The 26,014-nt window shown below is 37.5% G+C and overlaps 1 protein-coding gene and 1 pseudogene across 3 annotated transcripts in view; one reads left to right on the forward strand and one right to left on the reverse strand.

Moving 5' to 3' along the window:
- Positions 1–26,014, reverse strand: part of LRRIQ3 (leucine rich repeats and IQ motif containing 3) — a 196,866-nt gene that overhangs the window by 41,410 nt on the left and 129,442 nt on the right. The gene's annotated exons all lie outside the window — the stretch shown is intronic.
- On the forward strand, positions 12,973–24,918 carry LOC105605157 (RNA-binding protein with serine-rich domain 1-like; annotated as a pseudogene).

Below are 26,014 nucleotides of genomic sequence, written 5' to 3' on the forward strand. Positions count from 1 at the left end.
ATAGACTCCCATACCTTGCTGTCTATAAAAAAGATACAGCCACTTTTGAAAGCAATTCATCAAAATGTTAAACACTGACTTACCGTATGACACACCAATACCACCCCTAGCTATATACCCAAAAGAACTGAGAATATATGTCCACATAAAAACTCATATATGAAAAAAAAATCATAGCTCTAAAATTTAAAAAATAAAGTATCAACTGATAAACAAAATATGTTGTATCTATATAATGTATAAATAATGTTATATCTATAAAATGAATTTCAGTCATAAAAATGAAATACTGAAAAATGCTACAACATGCAAGATCCTTGCAAACATCACAATATAAAAGAAGCAGACGCAAAAGACCTCATATTTTCTTGTTACATTTATGTGAAATGTCTAAGAAACACAAATCTATAGATGCACAAAGTACGTTTAACAGTTACCAGTTTAACTCTTGAAGGAAAACACAGGCAGAACATTCTTTGACATAAATCACAACAGTAATTTTTTTGGGAGGGCGGGGAAAAGGAGGGGCCCTGTCTCCTAAAGCAAAGAAAATAAAAATAACAAATGGGACCTAATTAAATTTAAAAGCTTTCAAACAGCAAAGGAAACCACTGACAAAATGAAAATACAACATGCTGAATGGGAGAAAATATTTGCAAATGTTATAGCCAATAAGAGGTTAATATCCAAAATACATAATCATCTCATATAACTCAACATCAAAAAACAACTCAACTTAAAAACTGGCAGAAGAGCTGGAGAGATTGAAGGCGGGAGGAGAAGGGGATGACAGAGGATGAGATGGTTGGATGGGATCACCAACTCAAAGGACATGAATTTGAGTAAGCTCTGGGAGTTGGTGATGGACAGAGAAGCCTGGTGTGCTGCAGTCCATGGGGTTTGAACTGAACTGGAAAACATTTTTCCAAAGAAGACATGCAGATTGTCAATGATGGCCAGTGATTATATGAGAAGATGCTCAACATCAGTAATCATCAGGGAATTGCAAATTTAAATCACAAAGACATATTACCTCCTACTTGCTAAAATGGTTATCATCAAAAAGATTACAAACAATAAGTATTGGTGGTGATATGGAGAAAAGGGAACTCTCAGACATTGTTTATGGGAATGTAAACTGGTGTAGCCACTGTGGAAAACAGTATGAGGTTTCTCAAAAAACTAAAATTAGAACTGCCATGTGAACCAGAAATTCCACTCCTAGGTGTATAACCCCTCAAAAATCACCCATGAATTTGAAAAGATACATGTATCCTAATGTTTATAGATTATTATTTACAATTGCCAAGTTATGGAAGCAACTTAAGTGTCCACCAATAGATGAATGGCAAAGAAGCAGTAGTATATATATGATGGAATACTACTCAGTCATAACAAAGAGTGACACTGTGTCATCTGCAACAACATGGATGGACTTGGAGTGTATTATGCTAAGTGAAATAACTGAAACAGAGAAAGACAAATACTGAATGATACCACTTATTTGTAGAACCTAAGAATAAAAGAAATTAGTAAATAAAACAGAAAAGCAACAGACTCACAAATATAGAGGAAAAACTAGTGGTTACCAGTGAGGAGAGGAAAGGGAGGAAGAACAATAAAGAAGTAGGGGGTTAAGAGGTACAAACTATTAATATACTGTATAAAATAAGCTATAGGGATATATTAAGCAACACAGGAAATATAGCCAAAATTTTATAGTAATTCTAAATGGAGTATAACCATTAAAATTGTGAATCATTATATTGTACACCTCTAAATTATTTACTATTGCACATTAACTTTATTTCAACAACAACAAAGTCCATTCTGATTTTTGTCAAAAAAACAAAAAAACACAAAAAAACTTCTCATAGGAGGAATAGAATGCGCCTATGTATTTCAAAGTGATTCCTTTCACCCCACACTTGTCAGAAACCTGAAAGGACATTTCCCCAATATTCACTGTACGAGAACTTATTTAATGTTCCAGGAGGTAAAACTCACAAAAATGTAGGAAGCCCTCAATGAATGGGTCCCCATATCACTTCTATCGCTCAGACTTCTCCACATTGTGCCTCTCAGTTCAGTTCAGTTCAGTTCAGTCGCTCAGTCGTGTCCAACTCTTTGCGACTCCATGAATCGCAGCATGCCAGGCCTCCCTGTCCATCACCAACTCCTGGAGTTCACTCAGACTCACGTCCATCGAATCAGTGATGCCATCCAGCCATCTCATCCTCTGTCGTCCCCTTCTCCTCCTGCCCCCAATCCCTCCCAGCATCAAAGTCTTTTCCAATGAGTCAACTCTTCGCCTGAGGTGGCCAAAGTACTGGAATTCCAGCTTTAGCATCCTTCCTTCCAAAGAAATCCCAGGGCTGATCTCCTTCAGAATGGACTGGTTGGATCTCCTTGCAGTCCAAGGGACTCTCAAGAGTCTTCTCCAGTACCACTGTGCCTCTAGCAATCCATTAATTAGATTTCAGGTTTTCCTACTCTGGCATTGGTTCCTTCAGAGGTTACTGCTCACTGGAGAAAGAAATGTGATGACATAGGGAAAGGACTGTGGTGATAAGCCAAGGCCTGTTGGCAAACTCTAGGAGCTAGGAGAGGCAATGATGGATTCCTCCTTGGCACTTCCAGAAGGAAGTAGTCCTGCCAATATCTCAGTTTCAGCCTTTAAGGTCAATTTTGGACTTCTGGCCTCTAGAACTATAAGATAATATACTTTTGTTTCTTTTTAGTGTGACTTGTTATTCCAGCAAAGGAAACTAAAACAGATCCTCTTAAACTCAGTTTCTATTGCTGGCTTCTTTTTCCGCCCTGTGTATGAGTTACACATTCTTCTTCTTTGTGTATCTCATAATCTTCCACTGAAATCTGGACATTTTAATATAGTATATGGTAGCAACTCAGGATGTTGATTCCCACCCATCCCCACCAAGGGCTGATGCTGTTTGCTTGGTCATTTTTCTAATTTATTCAGTAACAGGACTGAAGTACCTCTTTGAAGTCTATTTCCCTCTCAGTGCAAAGTCGCACGTTCCTGGTCAGGTCCTCTTCCTCTTTTTCCAATTTTTTTTAGTTCAGCCACCTAGTCAAGTTCAGCCTCTGGTTCAGCACAGCCACTTATCAATCAAGGACTGTGTTTATCCCCTTATCCAATCAAGGTTTTTAAATTTTACTGTTGTGTGTGTGTGTGGTTTTGGAGACTGCTATCATAATTTTTATATATATATATATGCTTTTGACCAGTGTTGAGCCAGAGACTAAGAAATCTAAGAAAACTTCAGAAAACCAAGATCATGGCATCCAGTCCCATCACCGCATGGCAAATAGATGGGGAAACAGTGGAAATAGTAACAAACTTTAGTTTTTTGGGCTCCAAAATCACTGCACATGGTGACTGCAGAAATAAAAAGATACCTGCTCCTTGGAAGAAAAGCTATGACCAACCAAGACAGCATATTAAAAAGCAGAGACATTACTTTTCCAACAAAGGTCCGTCTAGTCAAGGCTATGGTTTTTCCAGTGGTCATGTATGGATGTGAGAGTTGGACTATAAAGAAAGCTGAGTGCCAAAGAATTGATGCTTTTGAATTGTGGTATTGGAAAAGATTCTTGAGAGATCTAACCAGTCCATCCTAAAGGAAATCAATCCTGAATATTCATTGGAAGGACAGATGCTGAAGCTGAAGCTCCAATACTTTCGCCATCTGATGTGAAGAGCTGACTTTGATGCTGGGAAAGATTGAAGGCAGGAAGAGAAGGGGACGACTGCCAGGAGCCAGCGTGAGGAACTCCGCCCATGGCAAAGGTCATGAGGAAGGAGGCTTCGGCATATGCAAAGGTGGGATCGAGCCTCAGGAAACCCCGTTCCCAAGCATCTACCCCCCAAACCAGAGTCTGCCTACTTTACTGTTTTATGCTCTCACCTACACCTCTGACTTTACGGGGGGCTCTCCCCCATCACCTCTCTCAGAGAAGGAGTTAACCTACAGCTCCAGTTAATAAAAATTCCTGGGTATGACAAGAGTGTTTCAACTTACAAACTCCTCTGAAGGTTATCTAGCCTGCCTGTACAGGTTCATCCAGCCACATGTGATTATTTACAGCCTCCCAACCGTGAGAGGCATGAGGTGCTGCAAACTTTCTAAATACAGATTCTTTTGAGAAGTTAGAGAATTATTAGTATAGTATAGTGGATTGATTAGAAATTATATTGGTTAGGGGTTTTTCATTTGTTGGGCCAATATTTGCTGCTAAGTCTCCATATTCTCTGCCCTTATAATGAATATAACTAGCATATAGAAGAAATAAGTATTAACCTTTAAGATTAATCATGTTAACCTTAGGCTAAGTAATTTCCTTTCTTAATTGTAACCCACTATACCCTCACCCTATAGGAATGCAACTTTATCTGGTACCTTCGGAGGGTGGTGCCTGGTTTAAGAAAAATCACCCCTGGAAAATAAGTTTCTGGTTGACTGACCATTATCAGAAAGAAAGGATCATAAAATGTCAGCAGGCCTCATATCCAGAAGATGATGTAGAACCCCTAAGACCTTTTTGTATACATTTATATGAAGCACCTGATTTTGATAAAGGTCAGGACTGCTGACCCACATGTGACTTTAAAATTTCCATTTGTCTCTATGTGTAACAAAAGGTATATAAGCAAACCTGAAAATAAAGAAAACGGATCAGTTTCTGGAAAGACTGTTTCCCCTGTGTCATTCTTTCTTGTTCTCCGTTTTTCTGGCTGGATTCCCATCTGGAGCATGGGTGCTCATCAAGCCTGCTGATTTTGCCCTGGCTTTTGAGTTCCACGCGAGAGGGAGCCCAAGGCGGGGCACCCTCTGATATTCAAGTGGGCACGGTGGCCTACGTGGGTGGTGCAAGCTTCTTGTCTTGAAGCTTTATTGGTATCCCACATATACCAAGTTATTCAGCCTCTTTTTCTCCACTAATTTTCCTACTACACTATTCCTTTCTAATCTTCCTCTATATCTTTAATTAAGCAATTAATTCCTAAGACACTGACTCCATCCCTGCTTCGAATTACCCTGGATCCACCGGGGCTGGACCCTGGCAGACGACAGAGGATGAGATGGTTGGATATTATCATCAACTCAATGGACATGAGTTTGAGTAGACTCCGGGAGTTGGTGTTGGACAGGAAGGCCTGGTATGCTACAGTCCATGGGGTAGCAAAGAGTCAGACACAACTGAGCGACTGAATTGAATTGAACTGAACTGAAGCCAGAGACTAGTAGCTGGGAAGTGCATGCATGCATACTAAGTTGCTTCACCCATGCCCAACTCTAACCCTACGGCCTGTAGCCTCCCAGGCTCCTCTGTCCATGGGATTGCCTTCTCCAGGTGGTCTTCTCAACCCAGGGATCAAAGCTACATCTCCTGTGTCCCACACATTGCAGGCGATCCTTTACCACTTGAGCCACCATCTAAATATTTCCCACTTTATCCTAAATGTTCTTATGAGAATTTTTTTAATTCAAAGATATTCCTGAAATCAAGACAGACTGTATAGACATTATCTATTTATTATTGCTTTAACACTTGTGGGCACATGAGGTCTAGCGAGAACAACAGAAATAATAACAGCATAATAATAATAATAATAATAATAATAACAGCTAACATTTACTGAACATTTACTACATGTTAGACATTTTACTGTATGGGTATATGCCATGTGATAAGCTTCATGCTAAGTACTATACATATGTTATTGTTTAATTTTTATACTAAACTTGTGGAATACTCTTAGTACATCCTTTTAGTATACCCTTTTGACTAAGTAAAATGGGATCACTATGTCTGGAATAATTAACACTAACTGCACATGTGTGCATGCTCTCGCTCAGTTGTGTCTGACTCTACAATCACATGGACTGTAGGCTATCAGGCTCCTCTGTCCATGGGATTTTTCCAGGCAAGAATATTGGAGTGGGTTGTCATTTCTTCCTCCAGGGGATCTCTCTGATCCAAGGATTGAACCTGTGTCTCCTGTGGCTCCTGCATTGGCAGGTAGTTTCTTTACCACTGAGCCACCAGGGAGGCCCTTAATTCTAAATATAGTAACATATAAAAACAAAGTCAAATGGTTAACAAAGGTTGATTTTGCTCATAAATGTTGATTCTGCCCATGTAAATCTAAAGTAGATAGGATAGCCATCTTCTATAATGTAGCTAAACCATCTGAAAACATGAGCTCTCCAAGGACTCCACAGGAAAAAAGTGAGGGAAAGGTATGCTTAAATACCTTATCCTAAAGTAATATACTTAATTTGAGTCACAATCTATCAACTAGAACTAAACTATGGCCTCCCAATCAAATTTTGAGAGAGGCTTGGAATTGTAGACAAACAACTGGAATATTGTATAAGCACAAAATCCTTGCCACAAGTCATCACAGATCATTTGATCCTTTTTCCCCTAAATATAGAACATACTCCTGAAGAAAAACAACTGAAAGTCCCATCAAGTCCAGAATCTCTAGATGTTTTTAACAGTCTATCAATCAGGCCTGAATAAGGTTTTGTCTAAAGACATGAATTACAAAGACAAGTCATCTCCTGAATCACCCACCCAGACACATACTGGTATAGGGAAAAATCAACTACAAATGGGGAGAAAAGGAGGGACACACTAGTTACTGGTTTTCTCTGTGAACTTCTCCTACCTTTAGGTGTGGATGGCTCCTGGATTAGTCTCTCATATTGCTTTCTGTGAGAAGTTCTGTCTTTCATTATCCTTCTTGGTCACATCTCAGATGGGGTGAATTGCCTACTCTGAAGGGTACAACAGCTTTCTCAGTGTATTTCTTGCTTGCTAAAGATTGGAATTCAAGTGTATATTTAAGTCTTGAATGCTCAAAGTAACTTCAGACTAAGATACTCTTGTAATATCTTTCCATGAAACTTTCAGCTGTTGATCTATTTCTTCTCTCAGTTCTAAGTATCAGTAATCACATGTAAAAGTCGTTTGGAGTCATATATAGTGTTCAGATCTGCTTTTTTTTTCTTTCTTCCAATCTCTCTTACTCTACCAGTCTAATGGAAGTTACTATGAAGCTATCCACAACAGTAGATGGGAAGCCCATACACTTAATCTAACCTCTGTCCTAAGTGATCATCTTTTTAAAAATATATATAAATTTATTTATTTTACTTGGAGGTTAATTACTTTACAACATTCTATTGGTTTTGCCATACATCAACATGAATCCGCCACAGGTATACACATGTTCCCCATCCTGAACACTCCTCCCTCTTCCCTCCCCATACCATCCCTCTGGGTCATCTCAGTGCACCAGCCCCAAGCATCCAGTATCATGCATCAAACCTGGACTGGAGATTCATTTCATATATGATATTATATATGTTTCAATGCCATTCTCCCAAATCATCCCACCCTCTCCCTCTACCACAGAGTCCAAAAGACTGTTCTATACATCTGTGTCTCTTTTGCTGTCTCACATACAGGGTTATCATTACCATCTTTCTAAACTCCATATATATGCGTTAGTATACTGTATTGGCGTTTTACTTTCTGGCTTACTTCACTCTGTATAATAGGCTCCAGTTTCATCCACCTCATTAGAACTGATTCAAATGTATTCTTTTTAATGGCTGAGTAATACTCCATTGTGTATATGTACCACAGCTTTCTTATCCATTCATCTGCTGATGGACATCTAGGTTGCTTCCATGTCCTGGCTATTATAAACAGTGCTGCGATGAACATTGGGGTACACGTGTCTCTTTCAATTCTGGTTTCCTTGGTGCGTATGCCCAGCAGTGGGATTGCTGGGTCATAAGGCAGTTCTATTTCCAGTTTTCTATGGAATCTCCACACTGTTCTCCATAGTGGCTGTACTAGTTTGCATTCCCACCAACAGTGTAAGAGGGTTCCCTTTTCTCCACACCCTCCCCAGCATTTATTACTTGTAGACTTTTGGATCACAGCCATTCTGACTGGCGTGAAATGGTACCTCATTGTGGTTTTGATTTACATTTCTCTGATAATCAGTGATGTTGAGCATCTTTTCATGCATTTGTTAGCGATCTGTATGTCTTCTATGGAGAAATGTCTATTTAGTTCTTTGGCCCTTTTTTTGATTGGGTCATTTATTTTTCTGGAATTGAGCTGCATAAGTTGCTTGTATATTTTTGAGATTAGTTGTTTGTCAGTTGCTTCAGCTAAGTCATCATCTTCAACTAAGAGGTTTGGGCCTTTGTCTCAAAGCCTTTTTTAATTTCCTGTTTTGTTTTACTATTTGGGATTACAGAAGCAGACAGATTTTCCAAAGCCTTAAAGTTTTGAACTCTTCATTCTCTTTTATTTGGCCTTGAAAACCAGCTACTTTGCTGAAAGTGAAAGTGAAGTAGCTCAGTCGTGTCTGACTCTTTGCAACACTGTGGACTGTAGCCTACCACGGTCCTCTCTTCATGGGATTCTCCAGGCAAGAATACTGGAGTGGGTTGCCATTTCCTTCTCCAGGGGATCTTCCCAACCCAGGGATCAAACCTGGGTCTCCCACATTGCAGGCAGACACTTTAACCTCTGAGCCACCAGGGAAGCCCCTACTTTGTTGAACTCTTTTTTTCTATAGGGTAACTTTCCAAACACAGTAGAGTACAACCAACACACAAAATCAATACTCTGTTTTTTCCCTAAAGCTGTTAAGTTAGTGGACACACAGTTTGCCTTCCAAGTTATAACAGGGAAATGCTTTGCTACTACAAAACTTAGACTGCCAATTTTTCCCAATCTCTAACAGTTTTCACATGTGGTCACTAAATGAGGCCATATTTAAGGTTTTTCTTATATATCAATTTCTGTATTTATCAGCATAATTAATCTTAATTTCTTCTATCTCTATAAACCCAGTAGCTTAGTAAAGATTTATCCATTTCTTATCTAAGAACCAATGTGTGTCAGCAGTACCTTTTAAATATGCTAATGGAACACATGGCCTCCAAGATCTATAAGAGGGGAAAGAGAATGATACTCTTAATTGCTTTTTCTCTGAAGTGATAAGTTTCACTTTTGCTCACAGTCAAGTATGCAGAAGTAATCATATAATCTTTTAGTGCATGGGAAGCTGGACAATGCAGAGGGGTATATGGAATACTGGACTGGAATATAATTGTATTGTGGCTTAGAATTAGAAAGTAAAACCAATATATTTGATTCAAAGCCTATTTTCTTTCCATCAAGCTATACTTACTTTCATTTGTATTTAACCTTCTTCCTCTCTATTCCTGGTAGTAAGAATATTAAAAATACTTAAAAAGCAATTTGAACTATTATAATGATACAAAATAAATTTTGTTTGCCTTCAATTTTAAATCCAGCAACAAACGTTTCTAGCTTTACATGCATGAGTATGCTCTAATTAGTCATCTGAAGTAATTTAGTTTATACTGTTTTATATCCTGGACTAAAATTCAGTCATTCCAGCAAACAATTTAGGAGGGGGAAAAAAAAAGCACTGATAGAACTGCCTAAAGCACAAGTGGATTGAAATCAGCAAGATATGATAAATTGGATGAATTTGGAAGAAAAATGTTGGAGGCAGAAAATGTAATGCATTTCAATGGAAACCGTAAAATCTCCTTGAGAGTCTTCATTTCAGACTCATAAGTGGATTTAGAGAAAGACAAAGTACATAATGGAGATAAAATAACTAAAGATTGTATAAATCTGATCACAGGCACTTGGATATAATAATGACCCTCAAATAATTAATCCTGTGACCTTATATTCTGAATTGAAAATAGCAGTTTTGTTCTCAGAAATGTCTTTTATATAACAGCTGGCACTTTGTGAAAAATATCTGAATTTGCTTCTTCATAACTGCATCTGTATAAATTTTGTTGAAATAACTGCAATTGTCCCATCTTTCAGCTATACTTATAACAGAAGGTTAAGAAAACACTAGCACATACTTGGAGGGTTGCAATGTCTGCTTGGTGTGCCATATCCCTTCAGTATAAATCAAGAAATTTATATGTTTAATTTCAAATAACGGAAAAAACTCAAAATACAAGATAGAATAAGTATTCCTGAAACATCATATCTCTTTAAAATATCTGACATGCAGTATTTCATGAAGAAAAAATAAAATATTTGGTTAGGCAATTCAGAATAAAAACTAGAAGGGATAACAGGTTTAATTTATGTAAAACATATATTTATTACAAGTTAATAACTAGAAAGAGGAATTTTGGATAATGTTTACAACAAAAATGATCAGTAGTTAAGCTGTCATGTGTAATTCGATTGATTTATTTGCTAATAAAATTGAAACAATATAGTATATATCCTTAAGCATATGTTATAACCATAATCTTACAGAAATTCCACTGACATATATAATATCATCTTTACCACTAACACACTAGCTTCATGAGGATAGAGTTTTATATGCCTTATTTACTCTTATTTACTCCTGAATACCTAGAGCTGTTAACAATATATATGTAATAATAATCTAAAGTGTAGTTAAAAAAAACTAAGTGTAATAAAATGCTCTCTAAATTTCAAAACCTGTTGGAGGTGTGGGAAGACGGAGTTAAAGTATTTGGACGGTGATCCAGTCATTCTGTTTGTAAAGTGCCCAGGGGGAAAGGAAGAATACGCATGATCTGATCTAATCCCCATGTCAAATGGAACTCAAAAAAAAAAAAAAAAAAAGACAAATGATATTTTCTAGGAGGAAGAGATCTTATCTATCAAATGCCCTTAGCAGGATGATGCCTGGCTAAAGGATTGCTCGTATTAAATAAACTCAGAATCTATAAGGTTACACTCTCTGGAGAAAGTCATAGAAACTATACAACTTTCTGAAAAAGAAAACAGAAATATTTCATAATGTAAATAAACACTTGCCTCTGTGTGAGGTAAACTGATAAAACTCATAGAGATCTCATCTACTTTGCTGGGCCATAGGTGCAAGTTCTTCAAGGGAAGAAAAAACCTGGAAAGCCATGTCTGATGTCCCAGACCTATCCCTGCCTCATTTGAACCTCACAATTATTTGTATCCTTGGAATTATTAGTAACGTTTTAATTGGTCTATTGATGACAGAAACAATATGACATTTAACTTATATAATCATATATTATTCAAATTAGAACATGTTCAAGATTGAAAGGCAATATTATTAATAATTATACCAACACAGCAGGCACTAATAGAGACTTTATAGAGCAATAAGTACATGGTCATGGTACAAACAACCATGGGTCATTCATTCACTACTCTATTTGTTTATCTGGTAAATATTTTACAAGTTTTGGCTACTTGAAATATCACAGTGAGAAAGTAAACAGGGAAATATGGCCCTATGTAGGAGTTAAAATACTCAGCATATATAAAATATGAATTATTCTGGCTGGTCTTACAGTAACAATATAAGGATTAGAAAAATCATAGTATGACATAATTATGTGTCATTTCTAATTAAACATTAAAAAATCATATATTATCCTTATGGATAGTTTGCATACCCACATTCTATTTATCCATTTGCATACTTGTTGCCATGTAATTTGCCTTGCTCAGATAAATATAAACTTCATTTATATATTTATTTGAGATCTCTTAAGAGTACTCCATGTGGATATGATAAGCTGCCAAATGTTAAGGAAGATACAGAGACAGAAAATCCATCATTTTCAATAAATTCATATTTTGGCAAGGGGAAGATTGCTCAAAACAACCACAATAAAAAGTACAAATAGAGTGTTATGGAATGTATAAGATGAAGGCATTAATTGTTATTATTAAGGAGAACAAAAACTTAGTGTAGAAAACAAATGTAATTAAGGTACTGCAGAACAAGTGGATTTCAAAAGGCAAAAATGGACATATTTTCAGTTGGAGGAAAAAACATAAGCACAGGAAAAATGTTATATTCTTGGAATTGTAGGTAGCACTTTATATGTAACTAGAACATAGACCCGGTAAGAAGAATAAGTACTGAGATAGCAGAGAATCTCTGGGAATACGTCCTCACAGGTTAAAGTAAAACTATATCAAGAAAGATAACAAGCTGGACAAGAGATGCTACAAGAAGCAATATTAGACAGAATAAGAATTTCAATTCATTGAACTTACCAAAAAAGGGGGAATAAAAACAGTATAAAATAAAATAAGAATGAGAAAAAAGAGTAATAAAGTTTAGAAGTGAAAATCTTATGTAGGTGGATGATACAAATAGTAAAATGGATGTTACTAAAGAATAGTTCATGAGCTTGAAGATCAGACTGAACAATTTTCTGAAAGAATTCTGGGAAGGATGGAGAAATATAAAATTAAAAAGAAATGGGAAGATATAGAGAAGTAAAAGTGCTGAGGTAACTGGTTTCCTAGAAGATGAGAAAAAGAAAAATGGAGAGCAGAAAATATATGAACAAATAAATGTAAGATATGCTAAGTAGAAGGGAGAAAGAGTAAAATATACATATAACCATGTTTACTTTTAATTTCATATATATGCTTGTGTGTGTGTGTGTGTGTATATATATATATATATATATATATATATAACCATATTATAGTAAAATTTAAGGGCAAAAGTCAGACAACTTTAAAAACTTCTAAAGGAACAAGAATAAAATGACATCACACTGCTTAGCAGCAACACTGAATGCAAGAAGGCAATGGAGTGATAGTTTGGAAGTACACGCATAACTCAGAGATACTACAGGTTCAGTTCCAGACCACCATGATAAAGCAGGCATCACAATAAAGTGAGACACACCAAGTTTTGGTTTCCCAGTGCATATAAAATTATATCTACACTATAGTATAGTCTATTAAGTGTGCAAAAGTATCATGTTGAAAAATGTATATATCTTAGTTAAAAGTACTTTATTACTAAAAACTGCTAACCATTATCTGAGATTTCAGCAAGTCACTGGGGATCTTGCCCTGACGATGATGGCTGTTGGCTGGAGGGTGGTGGTTGCTAAAGGTCAGTGTGGCTGTGGCAATTAAAATAAGATGGTAATGAAATTTACCTCTTCAATCTACTCTTCCTTTCACAAACAATTTCTTTATAACATATTTTCCCACGATCTGTGTGCTCAGTTACTTAGTTATGTCCGACTCTTTTGCAACCCTATGAACTGTAGCCTGCCAGGTTCCTCTGTCCATGAGGATTCTCCATACAAGAATACTGAAGTGGTGTTGCCATGCCCTCCTCCAGGGGATCTTTCCAACCCAGGGATCGAACACAGGTCTCCTGCATTGCAGGAGGATGCTTTATGTCTGAGCCACCCACGGTAGAACTTTCAAAATTGAAGTCAATCCTCTGAAACCCTGCTGCTGCATTCGCCACTAAGTTTATGTAATATTCTAAATCCTTTTTGGTCATTTCCACCATCTTCACAGCATCTTCACCAGGTGTAGATTCCACCTCAATAAATCACTTTGCTCATCTGTAAGAAGCAATTCCTCATTTGTTCAAGTTTTATGGTAAGATTGAAGCAGTTCAGTGAGATCATTAGTCTCCACTTCTAATTCTTTTGCTATTTCCATAAAATCCGCAGTTACTTTCTTCCCTGAAGTCTTAAACCCTTCAAAGTCATCGAGGAGGGTTGGAATCAACTTCTTTCAAATGCCTATTAATGTTGGTATTTTGACCTCCTCCCATAAATCATAAGTGTCCTTAAGAGCATCTAGAATGGTGAATCCTTTCCAGGAGGTTTTCAATTTACTTTGAAAAGATCAGTCAGAGGAATTGCTAACCAGTATAGCTACAGCCTTACAAAATGTATTTCTGAAAATAAGACTTGAAAGTCAAAATTACTTCTTGATAAATGGACCACAGAATATTATGGCATCAGAGTGACACTAATCTCACTGTACATCTCAGTCAGAACTATTGCATGACCAGCTGCACTGTCAATGAGTAGTAAAATTTTGAAAGCAATCTTTTTTCCTTTTTAAGCAGTAGGTCTAAACAGTAGACTTAATATTCAGGAAAACATGTTATTGTCATCTAAGCTTTATTGTTCTAGTAAAAGAACACAGAGATGATTTAAGGTTGCAACTCTAAGAATCCTAGGATTTTTAGGATGGTATTTGAGCATTGGCTTCAACTTAAAGTCCCTAACTATGTTAGCCAATAATAAAAGAGTCATCCTGACCTTTGAATCTAAACATTGACTTTTCCTCGCCAACTACTAAAGTCTTCAAGGGCATCCTTTTCCAATATAAGGCTGTTTTGTCTGCATTAGAAATCCGTTGTTTAGTGTAGCCACTTTCATTAATTACCTTGGAAATATCTTCTGGATAACTTGTTACAGCTTCTCCATCAGCACTTGGCGCTTCATCTTCGACTTAAATTTTACAGAGATGGCTTCTTTCCTTCAACCTCATAAACCAAACTGTGCTAGCTTCAAACTTTTCTCCTGCAGCTTCCTCACCTCTCTTGTCATGCACAGGATTGAAGAGAGTTACAGTCTTGCTCTGGATTAAGCTTTGGCTTAAGGGAATGTTGTTATTGACTTGATTTTCTATCCAGACCACTAAAACTTTCTAACTATCAGTAGTAAGGATGTTTCACTTTCTTATTATTCATGTGTTCACTGGAGTAGCATTTTTGGTGGTGGTGGTGTTTTAGTTGTTGAGTCATGTCCGACTCTTTGAGACCCCATGAACTGTAGCCCACTAGGCTCCTCTGTCCATAGGATTCTCCAAGCAAGAATACTGGAGTGGGTTGCCATTTCCTTCTCCAGCAGCATTTTTAATTTCCTTCAAAAATGCATCCTTTGCATTTACAATTTGGCTAACTGGTGCAAAATGCCCAGCAAAACTTGCCATTCTCAATAAGCTTAATCATTTCTAGTTTTAAATTTTTTTAACTGAAATATAATTGATTTACAATGTTGTGTTAGTTTCTGCTGTGTAGCAAAGTTATTCAGATGCTGCTGCTAAGTTGCTTCAGTCGTGTCTGACTCTTTGTGGCCCCATGGACCATAGCCCACCACACTCTTCTCTCCATGCAGTTCTCCAGGCAAGAATACTGGAGTGAGTTGCCATTTCCTTCTCCCGGGGATCTTCCCTACCCAGGGATTGAACCTACAGTTCTTATGTCTCCTGCACTGGCAGACAGGTTCTTTACCACTAGTACCATCTGGGAAGCCCCACAGATATCTTTTTCATATTCTGTTTAAAACTAATTAGAGTATACTTGCTTAACAACGTTGTGCTTTTGCTATACAGCAAAGCGAAACTGCTCTGGATATGTGCATATTGCCTCTTTTTTGGATAACGCATATATGTAGAATCTATAAAAATGGCATACATGATCTTATTTGCAAAGCAGAAATAGACACAGATGTACAGAACAAACATATGGATACCAAAGGGGAAATGGTGGCTGGGATTAATTGGGAGATTGAGATTGATGTATATACACTCTTGATACTATGTATAAAATAGAGAACTAATTAGAACCTACTGTTCCCTAGCACAGGGAACTCTACTCAATGCTCTGTGGTGACCTAAATCATTCCTAGCTATTGATTTATAGTTAGAGATGTGTGAATCTTCCTTTACTTGAACATTTAGAGGCCACTGTAGGGTTATTAATTGGCCTAATTTCACTATTTTTGTGTCTCAAGGAATAAGGGAAGCTCAAAGAGAGGTGGAGACACGGGTGAACGGTTGGTGGGTGGAGGAGTCAGAATGCATATGACAGCTATTGATTAAGTTAGTCATTTTTATGGGCATGGTTTGTGGTGTCCCAAAGCAATTACAATAGCAAGATCAAATATAATTACAGATCACCATAACAAATTTAATAATTACAAAGTTTGAAATACTGCAAGAATTACCAAAATGTGAAACAGACACAAAGAGAGCAAATGTGGTTAGAAAAACCGTGTTTAGGAGACTTGCTTGATGTAGTTTTGCCATAAATCTTCAGTTGGTAAAAATGCACATTCACAAAGTGGGAAAAAAAAAAACAAAACAAAACAACAACAACTGAGGTATGCTTATATAGAAAGACAATAATCTTAAACATAGACTTAAAAATTTAGTCAACTTATTGTTCAAATGTGAGGTAAAAAATTAGTGTCTAGGATAAAAGGTGAAAGGTTTTCTACTATAGCCTCACGTAATAAATACTTCTGAAGAAAAGTGAGGTGCAACAAGTTAAGAAATAAATCAAGGAGATGCTGCAAAAGATATGGAAAGTAAGGTCAACAAATAACAAGATTTGTAGTTTCTTAAAAAAAGATTTCAAAATTAAAATTAAACAAAAATGACGCAACTAAAACCTAGGCAATATTAGGACTGGATCTTAGACAAATCAAAAACATTACACAACTGTTAAAACATGAATATGGTTCACAGATAAATTAATAGGATTGTATGAGAGTGAAAGTGTTAGGCACTCAGTCCTGCAAGACTCTTTGCAACCCTATGGACGGTCTGCCAGGTTCCTCTGTCCATGGAATACTCCAGGCAAGAATACTGGAATGGGTTACCATTTCCTTCTCCAGGGGATCTTCCTGACTGGAGGGACTGAACCTGGGTTTCTCACACTGCAGGCAGACTTTTTACCATCTGAACCACCAGTATGGTATGAATGTTAATTAAATTCCTGTTTTGATAACTGTGCTATGATTATATAAGATGGTAACATCTGGGGAACAGGTGAAGGGTATTTAGGATTAACTTGTAATATATGTATCTTTTCTGCAATTCGAAATTATTTCAAAATAATAAGTCAAAGGAAAGGAAAAATATAGATACTTACTATGAAAAAACAAGAAAGTAAACAAGATTAGAACTGGAAAAAAGTAGAAGCTAGAAATAGGCCCAGTTATCTCAATAAATATAGTAAAAATAAATGGACTACAGAACTGGACGAGCAATTTCCTATTTTCATTTTATATATATATATATAAATTCAAAATGAAAGGATGAAAAAGTATATATGGAAAATTTAAACTAAAATATAGTTGAGCATATATACTAACATCAGACAACAAAATACAAAGAATAAAACATTATTAGCAAGAGAGAAGGTAAATAGATAATAATAAAAGGTTCAACTTACCAAAAATGTGTATCAATTATAATCAGGTAGGTACTTAATAAAATAACCTCAAAGTGAGGAAAACAAAATTTGACAGAATTAAGGAGAAGCAAACAAATTCACAATTATAGTGGAAGATTTCAATATATCTCTTTCAATTCTTGGTTAAGTAGACAAAAGAAAAATCAGCAGGCAGAAGTAATTGGATAATAAAAATAGAATATTTGGATAACTATACAAAGTTTGATCCAATGGACTTAAGAATTTGTCATAACTACTTTTTTAACAAATATCAAAGAGTAGGTATAAGCTGGGATTGAAAAAGGTTCTTCTTATGAAAATCATGAAAGTTAAAAGACGCTGCTTCCTGTGGGATTGCAAAAGCACTCTTCTTACTCAGTACTCCCAGAATTGCTCATCTTTCATTTTAGAGGAAATGAATTAACTAGTGCAGAAAGGTTTGCATCACAAACACAATGGTATTACCTGATATTAACTAAATAGTAGAAAGAAACTGTCAAACTTCCTAATCTTTCAAACTAAGGTTTATTGAACTCACACTTGAATATGGTCAGAGAAAGAAATTATACCAATCATTCTGAAAGGAAATCTTTATAGTGAAGAAAGAAGAAACACTGCTCAGTAGAAAAGTATTTCTCATCCTATATCACTTTGATTATATATTTGAATATATTATTGTATAGAAATTGGTAGAATGGTTTAAGATAATCCTAAATATAAAAATGCAATAATTGGAAAGCAACAGAAAATACTTAGTTAAAAAAATAAAAGTGATCTTTAATACTGAATTGATAAAATCTTATGCAAAAAAATAATACTAAACTGTTGAAGTAAGATCAGTATAATTTCTAGCTGATTAAAATTGACCAATTTGTTAAAGCAAGTATAAGGTAATTGTCTGTGATTTAAATTTAAAAATATAGGGAGAAATGTTATTTTTTACTCTAATTCCGATGTTTTTAGATAAGTATCATGATTTTAGAGAAGTAAGATACTCTTTAACTCTCATGGCTTTTTTTAAACATCAGGAATATTAGAATAAATAGGAAACAATTAATAGAATTTTGTACAAAATGGGTGGTCCCACAATATTTGGAATGACAGAGGGAGTGACAGATTTTATTAGGCCTCATGGACTCAGATAGCTTAATCTAATACAACCATATTCCGATGCATGTGATTTTAATTATTTCATAGAGATACATTTATGGTCCTCAGGAGGCATCATGGTGAAATAGAAAAGCCATTAGACTTTGAATCAGGAAACAGCCTGGGAACAGCAAAGCTCTGGCACTTATGGATTATTTGACCTTGAGTAAACTATCTTAGTTCTTTAAACTCACTTTCCTCATCTATAAAAGGGAAACAATAAATTAAATTAAATGTTATAATGTGACATTATCTGGGATGGTTAACACATTTTAATCTTCATGATCCGCTGATGACGGCTACAAAAAGTATTCACTTGAGAAGGAAGTCAATCAGAATTCAGCATAATTTATAACTGACATTTTCCAAGGGTTAAAACTCCCTTGTCTCTAACAGAATATATGTTCCAAAACTTCATATTCCCTCCTTTTCACATTCTTATCTTACCTTCTTTTCACATATCTAATATAAATTGTGAATACTAGTCAGCTCAATTTAAAATATCAATGTTGATTTCAGATTTAAAAGAATAAGTTAAATTGTTTCAACATATTACTTTTTGCTTACTCCCTGCAGCTGAGTACCATAATAAAAAAATGAAAAAAACATGTAAAGACAATGAGAAAGAAAGAAAGAAAATAGCAGTGACATATTAAAAAAATTGGAAGCAGGAAAGCAGATGAATAAAAGGTAATGGACAATAAATATTATAAAGTTTAAATTTACTGCAAGGAAACAAGAAGAAAGCTGATTCACAATACAGAACACTAAAAAGGCACAGAATTGGAAACATGACTTAAATAATTGTTTTAAAGGCATAATTATGTCAACAGAACTTTTGGCAACCATATGTAACCAAGTGACTCTTCCATCCCTTTGTAGGAGATGGGAGATTAAAGATTCATTTTGCAGAAAAGTTAAACTAGAGAGATTCTATATTCAGGGACATAAGTACAGCTAAGGATTCCAGGGTACCTGACTGAAAAATTGGGGAATGAAGGTCCTCATATCAAGTTTTGCAGAGAACTCAGTGCTCTATGGTGACCTAAATGGGAAGGAAATCCAACAAAGAGGGGCTATATGTGTAAGTATGGCTGATTTACTATGCTGTACAGCAGAAATTGACACAGAAGTGTAAGGAAACTATATTCCAATAAAAAACATCAAATCTATGTGATATTAGTATTCTAGGATAAGGAGAATAAATTGCATCTATTAACTAAATTGCATCTATTAACTACGAACTGTTGTGTATTTTAGTGTGTATTTTAGAATTTTGATTACATAATTTAAAAAATAAGAGTTAGAAGGAAAAACTCAGTAAATATTCCATAAAAGAGGGAAAATTAAGAAAGGAGGAAATAGGTTATAAAAAGTAGGAAAGTAAGAGGATCAGTCCAAGAGGTCTGTCTGAATAATAGGGATTCTAGAAAGATAAAATGGATGAAATAAATACAAGAATAATGCGTCAGAAAGATGGTAGACTAGGAATCTAAGAGAGTACCACCCATATCCTCAATCTTTCACAGGGAAATCAAATAAATAACTACAGAATGGCTAAAACAGCTTTATACAAGCTCTGGAAATGAGTCAATAATTTACAGCAACTAAGTAAGCATTCAATTCAGAAAAAGCCACATTCAAAAGAGTCAGATATTGCAAGGGATCATTTAGATGTAGAAACATATGGCAGAAAATATATTTTATCAGAAAGATAATACTTATTAATATTTAATGAAAATATGTATTAATAAATTGACAGAAAAGTAAGACATTTCATAACATCTTTATTTGCAGCTCCCTATTCAGTCTAATCACACAGACACAGCCTTGTCTAATTCAATGAAACCAAGCCATGCTGTGTGGGGCTACTCAAGATGGGCAGGTCATGGTGGAGAGGTCTGACAGAATGTGGTCCACTGGAGAAGGGAATGGCAAACCACTTCGGTATTCTTGCCTTGAAAACCCCATGAACAGTATGAAAAGGCAAAATGATAGGATACTGAAACAGGAACTCGCCAGGTCAATAGGTGCCCAATATGCTACTGGAGATCAGTGGAGAAATAACTCTAGAAAGAATGAAGGGATGGAGCCAAAGCAAAAACAATACCCAGTTGTTTGTGACTGGTGATAGAAGCAAGATCCGAAGCTGCAAAGAGCAATATTGCAATATTGCATAGGAACATGAAACAAGACAAATTGGAAGTAGTCAAACAGGAGATGGCAAGAATGAACGTCAGCGAACTAAAATGGACTGGAATGGGGGAATTTATCTCAGATGACCATTATATCTACTACTGTGGGCAGGAATCCCTTAGAAGAAACGGAGTAGCCATCATGGTCAAGAAAAGAGTCCGAAATGCTACACTTGGATGCAGTCCCAAAAACGACAGAATGATCTCTGTTCATTTCCAAGGCAAACCATTCAATATCACAGTAATCCAAGTCTATGCCCCAACTGTAACATTGAAGAAGCTGAAGTTGAATGGTTCTATGAAGACCTACAAGACCTTGTAGAACTAACACCCAGAAAAGATGTCCTTTTCATTACAGGGGACTGGAATGCAAAAGTAGGAAGTCAAGAAACACCTGGAGTAACAGGCAAATTTGGCCTTGGAATACGGAATGAAGCAAGGAAAAGGCTAATAGAGTTTTCCCAAGGGAATGCACTGGTCATAGCAAACACCCTCTTCCAACAACACAAGAGAAGATTCTACACATGGACATCACCAGATTGTCAACACTGAAATCAGAGTGATAATATTCTTTGCAGCCAAAGATGGAAACCACAGTCAGCAAAACCAAGACCGGGAGCTGACTGTGGCTTATATCATGAACTCCTTATTGCCAAATTCAGACTTAAATTGAAGAAAGTAGGGAAAACCACTAGACCATTCAGGTATGACTATGACCTAAATCAAATCCCTTACGATTATACAGTGGAAGTGAGAAATAGATTTAAGGGCCTAGATCTGATAGATAAAGTGCCTGATGAACTATGGAATGAGGTTTGTGACATTGTACAGGAGACAGGGATCAAGACCATCCCCATGGAAAGAAATGTAAAAAAGCAAAATGGCTGTCTGAGGACACCTTACCAATAGCTGTGAAAATAAGGGAAGTGAAAAGCAAAGGAGAAAAGGAAATATAAGCATCTGAACGCAGAGTTCCAAAGAATAGCAAGGAGAGACAAGAGGGCCTTCCTCAGCGATCAGTGCAAAGAAATAGAGGAAAACAACAGAATGGGAAAGACTAGAGATCTCCTCAAGAAAATTAGAGATATCAAGGGAACATTTCATGCAAAGATAGGTTTGATAAAGGACAGAAATGGTATGGACCTAACAGAAGCAGAAGATATTAAGAAGAGGTGGCAAGAATACAAGGAAGAACTGTACAAAAAAGATCTTCACAACCCAGATAATCACGATGGTGTGATCACTCATCTAGAGCCAGACATCCTGGAATGTGAAGTCAAGTGGGCCTTAGAAAGCATCACTATGAACAAAGCCAGTGGAGGGGACTGAATTCCAGTTGAGCTATTTCAAATCCTGAAGGATGATGCTATGAAAGTTCTGCACTCAATATGTCAGCAAATGTGGAAAACTCAGCAGTGGCCACAGGACTGGAAAAGGTCAGTTTTCATTCCAATCCCAAAGAAAGGCAATGCCAAAGAATGCTCGAACTACTGTACAATTGCACTCACCTCACACGCTAGTAAAGTAATGCTCAAAATTCTCCAAGACAGGCTTCAGCAGTTCGTGAACCGTGAACTTCCAGATGTTCAAGCTGGTTTTAGAAAAAGCAGAGGAACCAGAGATCAAATTGCCAACATCCGCTGGATCATGGAAAAAGCAAGAGAGTTCCAGAAAAAATCTATTTCTGCTTTATCGACTATGTCAAAACCTTAGACTGTGTGAACCAAAATAAACTGTGGAAAATTCTGAAAGAGATGGGAATACAGACCACCTGACCTGCTTCTTAAAGAAACCTATATGCAGGTCAGGAATCAACAGTTAGAGCGGGGCATGGAACAACAGACTGGTTCCAAATAGGAAAAGGAGTACGGCAAGGCTATATATTGTCACCCTGCTTATTTAACTTCTATGCAGAGTACATCATGAGAAACGCTGGGCTGGATGAAGCACAAGCTGAAATCAAGATTGCTGGGAGAAATATCAATAACCTCAGATATGCAGACGACACCACCCTTAAGGCAGAAAATGAAGAGGAACTAAAAAGCCTCTTGATGAAAGTGAAAGAGGAGAGTGAAAAAGTTGGCTTGAAGCTCAACATTCAGATAATGAAGATCATGGCATCTGGTCCCATCACTTCATGGGAAATAGATGGGGAAACAGTGGAAACAGTGTCTGACTTTATTTTTGGAGGCTCCAAAATCACTGCAGATGGTGACTGCAGCCATGAAATTAAAAGATGCTTACTCCTTGGAAGGAAAGTTATGAGCAACCTAGATAGCATACTAGCAGAGATATTACTCTGCCAACAAAGGTCCATCTAGTCAAGGCTATGGTTTTTCCAGTGGTCATGTATGGATGTCAGTGTTGGAATGTGAAGAAAGCTGAGGGCCGAAGAATTTATGCTTTTGAACCATTGTGTTGGAGAAGACTCTTGAGGGTCCCTTGGACTGCAAGGAGATCCAACCAGTCCATTCTAAAGGAGATCAGTCCTGGGTGTTCTTTGGAAGGAATGATGCTAAAGCTGAAACTCCAGTACTTTGGCCACCTCATGCAAAGAGTTGACTCATTGGAAAAGACTCTGATGCTGGGAGGGATTGGGGGCAGGAGCAGAAGGGGACGACAGAGGATGAGAAGGCTGGATGGCATCACTGACTCGATGGACATGAGTTTGAGTGAACTCCAGGAGTTGGTGATGGACAGGGAGTCCTGGCCTCCTGCAGTTCATGGGGTAGCAAGGAGTCGGACATGACTGAGCAACTGAACTGACCTGAACTGAACTGATTCCTTTCCCAGTGTGGTGAAGCAGAGTTGGTAGAAATCAACCCACTGTCAGTTCTCTTACTTTCGTTGGAAGGAACAGAGTAGAATTTGTTTGGAATGTTCCAGCTTGTTTTGGGGCTGCCTGATTGACTAGTTTGTCTCTCATCTGACCTAAAGATCAGAAGAGAAATGGAAATAAAGATTCCAGGCTAGAAACCAAAGAAACAGTGGTGAACACTGTAAAAACTTCAGGGAACTGCTGAGCCACAGACCCCAGGGGAAAGCAGTGTGGACTGAGAAATACAAATCGAAAATCTGAGATCCCAAAATAAAGCTGGGTAGAAACTCTGGGAAATTAAGACATTTCACCTGGGGACATAAAACAAGAATAAACAAATGGGACCTAATTAAACTTAAAAGCTTTTGCACAGCAAAGGAAACTATAAAACAAAAAGACCTATAGGATCAGAGAAAATATTAGCAAATGATGTAACTGACAAGAGATTAATCTCAAATTAAAATATACAAACAGCTCATATAACTCAATAAACAAACAAGTAAAAGAATCCAATCAAAAAATGGGCAGAACAGAGAAATGTCTGCTTCAGAGGCTGAGTATAGCTGGAGGAGGTTATGGAGGTGGGAAGATTCTGCACTTTGGTGTAAATTTCACTTGATCAGGGATCATTTCTCAGATTCAAGTTAGAAGTGAGAGTTCAGATAAGGGAGGTCCCCATTGCTGCTTTTAACACCTCGGAAGGGGAGAATGGATTTATTAGAGGTGAAAGAGAAGTTTGCTATGAGTCAAAGACAATAAAAGGTCCAGCACTAGGGCTCCTGCTCCTTCTCCTACCAAGTGCAAAGATCACTCTGATAAAACTCCAAGGATTGCTCTAGAGATACAGTGACCACCAAGGAGTCAGGAGAGAAGGATCATGACTGGTATGAAACTCAAAAGTGGTGCAGTGCTTCCAGTGGTAGCAGCAGCACCAGGTCTCAGTTGGCTCCATCTCCAGTTTGGGCCCCAGCACGGCCTCCAGCAGCAGCTCCGGCTCATCCTCAGCCTCCAGCCTCTCAGAAGTTCCAGCATATCCTGCATCTCCAGCTCCAGCAGCACCTCTGGGTCTCAGAGTCTTTCTCAGGGCAAATATGACAACAGGTGGGGCTCCCCCTCCAAATTCAAACCTCCCAAAAGATAAGAAAATGAAAAGAAAAGGCAGAAACCTTCCCCCAAACCCACCAAAGTGCACATCAGGAGGCTCACCATGAACGTGACCAAGGATCACACCATGCAGATACACTCCAACTCTGGGAAAATTGATGACTGACATGTCTGTGGAAAGGATGCACCCCCATCTGTCTAAAGACAACACATAAATGGAGTTTGAGAATCCAGATGAGGTGGAAGAGACACTGAAGCACATGGATGGAGGACAAAACGATGGTCAGGAGAGCATTGCCACCGCTGTGCTGGTCCCCTGGCCTCAGCCAGCTCCACCGGCAATTCCAGTCAGTCCTCTCAGGAGAATGCTACTACCACCTCCCACATGGCACAGGTCACTCCCATGGATGAGGAGAAGGTGGCTTTCCCCTTGGCACAGGGCCTCTTTGCAAAGGCAAGCCTGCTCCTCCTGTGGCCTGCCAAAGGAGGCACTCCAGCTCCGACTGTTCCCTATAAGCAGGGCCACTGAAGTCCTGCCCCTGTGACTTGTATCCCATCCAACACACTCTTGTCACTTTTTTAGCCAAAGGAGTATTGCCAGGAAAGAAATCCCTCACTTGGGGGCAGGCTTCAAAGGTGAAGCAACCAACTGAGATATTTCCTCTGTCAGCATGATTTGGGTTGCAGGCATGTTGTTGGTTTGGGGTTGTGCTTATAAGGATGACCTCTAATTTTCTGGCTAGAAAGATTCTACACTTCCAGTTCCTGAGAGTTAGTTCAACGGCAAAGTCAGCAGGGATGAACAGAGGGCTTCAAGTGGTGTTACAGCTCCAGGTGGGAGCTTGTTTTGCCATTCCACAGATGATCTGGGGCCCCTCTGGTGGTCTGGTCAGGCCCTAACCTGCTGGCCTGCAGAGTTCTACGGGAAACGGAATGCTTTTACACAACTGCCTTTCCTGTTAGCCTGACCCTGTTTCCCTGCTTGAGTCCTCTGATCTCTAGGGTCAAATACTGCCTGTTATCTGCCCAAAATGATTCTTTTCACATGTACTCATGTGTATACACATGTGTGCACACAAACACACCCACATCTCCCTTTCTTTCTGAAATGGTAAGTTGCAAGCCAGCTCGATAGGTCATCACAAAACCCCCTATGGTTTTGGTATTCACGGAGGCTGTGCAAGTTACCTTGGCAACATGTACATTCTTTTCTGGCTTTTCTTGTACAGTCAGTATTATTAATTTTCTGTTTTGAGTTTTTTAACTTTGCAGCATTTTAGATAATGCTGTGTTTCCATTTTGTTGTGTAGAATAAAATAATTGTGTTGAATAAACCTAGGATTAGAGTACAAAAAAAATGGGTAGAAGATCTAAATAGACATTTCTCCAAAGAATACACATACAGATGGCCATATGGTACCTAAAAAGATAGTCAACATTGCCAATTATTAGAGAAGTTCAAATCAAAACTACAGTTAGGTATCATCTCACACCAGTTGGAATAGCCAACATAAAAAAAGTTTATAAATAATAAATGCTGAAGATGGTGTGGAGAAAAAACAAACCACTACTTTGTTTATGGGCATGTAAACTGGTAAAACCACAATGAATGGTATGGAAGATCCTTAACAAACTAAAAAT

This window comes from Ovis aries, chromosome 1 (genome assembly GCF_016772045.2).
Source record: "Ovis aries strain OAR_USU_Benz2616 breed Rambouillet chromosome 1, ARS-UI_Ramb_v3.0, whole genome shotgun sequence".
Classification (NCBI taxonomy): Eukaryota; Metazoa; Chordata; class Mammalia; order Artiodactyla; family Bovidae; genus Ovis; species Ovis aries.